This window comes from Coptis chinensis, chromosome 9 (genome assembly GCF_015680905.1).
Source record: "Coptis chinensis isolate HL-2020 chromosome 9, ASM1568090v1, whole genome shotgun sequence".
In the NCBI taxonomy this organism is placed as follows: Eukaryota; Viridiplantae; Streptophyta; class Magnoliopsida; order Ranunculales; family Ranunculaceae; genus Coptis; species Coptis chinensis.
This window is the reverse complement of record NC_141464.1, coordinates 5,866,581-5,868,468: the sequence shown is the minus strand read 5'-3', so window position 1 is coordinate 5,868,468 and position 1,888 is coordinate 5,866,581. Positions and strand designations below refer to the sequence as shown.

Genomic DNA, 1,888 nt, shown 5'->3' with positions numbered 1-1,888 from the left:
CGCGACCATTGGAATATATCACATATCAAATCTTTCTAGAATGATATTATTATTATTATCTTATTATTTTGTAATTGAGACCATTTTAAAACTCCACTATTTAGTGATATATATGAAGTCTTCATACAATTGTGTCAAAGAGTTTTGTTAGGATTTCAAATGGAGGAACATTTGCTATGACATTATTTTATTTTATTTCTTCAAATTGAAAAAAAAAAAAAAAAAAAAAAAAAAAAAAAAAAAAAAAAAAAAAACAGGACAATTAGTATGTAAATCATGGCATTATTAGTAGTGGTTGTATTGCATGTCATATCCCAGAATGACATATGGTTTTGCAGTATTTTTCTAAGTCGCTTCAAGCTCCTTGGATTACTTCGGGCAATAGCAAAATTTAGTGTCTAAACATATGTAGTTATTACAACGGAATTTCCCAATATGAAATCTATCCCAGTGAATTACAACGTAACACAATTTATTTGATTTACATATATACAATGTTTTGTCTATATTTACTTGCCAAATATAGACATATAGAGACATTTGTGTTTCTTTCTTTAATGTATGCATAGTCTATATTCTAATTTTTGCATATCCCTTATATTAATTAGTTTATGACGTCTCATTTAAATCTAAATTGGAATCAGTTTTGTTACACACAAAAGCTTGGCAAAAATAGTCAGTCTACAATATTGAAGGAAAAACAAGATACTGATGATGCATGAGGATGATAATATATCGAGCAGGTGTGTGCACTTGCTTAGCATTGTTCCTAGATTATTCACGTTTTTATTTTATATTATATTCTAACATGGTATAGGCAATCTCTTTAACTTATTGTTTTCTCACATGGATTTTTATGGTTATATGTACATGTTGTGTGGTAGTGTTGAACTTGCTTCTTTATAAAAGAGATGTGAAGATTGATGTGCATTGTTGGTAGTGACTCGATTGGTATAGAGATCTACAATGAATTTTTTTAATTGCTTTGTTTTTCTATTAGGTCTATTTGAAGAAAATTTGAATGTGGGGGATTTTATCGTAGTTGTCTTTTTTCAAAGTCAATTGCTTTGGTTGTTTGGTTGGTTGGTTGGTTCAAAGTGGGAATCAGCCAAGGACTTGGCATGTTGGAGATACTCTATAATTGATCGATTTCCCTTCAAAATGGAGAGAAGTTGAAACCTGATCAAAATGTCATAACCACCTGAGCTTCCAAGAGTTTGACTATCAGAAGATAGAAAGAAAGCCAAACCATCACCAAAAGAACCAGGACTAGCATTGGTAATGGAGAAAGAGAATCTTGTGGAGAAAGAAGCGGAGATATTTGTCTCCGGGTTGAAAAACGGTATGGGGGTTGTGCAAAGAACTGAACTAGAACTTGAAGAAGGTATACCAAGCTCTCTTGTGAGTCCAACAACTCCATTCCTGAGGTAGGAATCACCAAGAAGTGTGAGGTTTTGTAAACTGAATGAAGCGAAGTCGAAACTGAAATCCTCTGCAGCTCCACCACATGATGGAAAGTTAAGTTTAAAGAAAAAGAATGTGATGAAAAGGAGATGAAGAAGCTTTCTTGAAGTCATTGTGAAGAAAGAAGAAAGCCAGCAAGCAAGAAGAAGAAGAAGGGTTGCAACTGTTTGAAGTGCAAGAACTGAAAACGAGGTGGTGGGAATGAATGAACAAAGAACAAGAAATGAGACAACAACTGAAATGAGGGAATCTTGTTGTGGTGATGTGGAGTTGGAAAAGGGTAGGGGGGGGGGGTGTAAACGGTTAGAAAATGGGCGCGTGGGCAGTTTGAACTTGAAGAATAAAGAGATTGGGTTCATCTCTTGTAACGGTAATCGAAGACTTTGTTGTCTTTTGGCGCATGAGTTGGACAGTTCTAAGGCTG

General features: G+C 34.2%; 1 pseudogene; it reads right to left on the bottom strand.

The window, feature by feature from the left end:
• Positions 1–1,058: 1,058 nt before the first annotated feature.
• Positions 1,059–1,577, bottom strand: LOC147474560 (putative L-type lectin-domain containing receptor kinase S.7 pseudogene; annotated as a pseudogene).
• Positions 1,578–1,888: the final 311 nt, after the last annotated feature.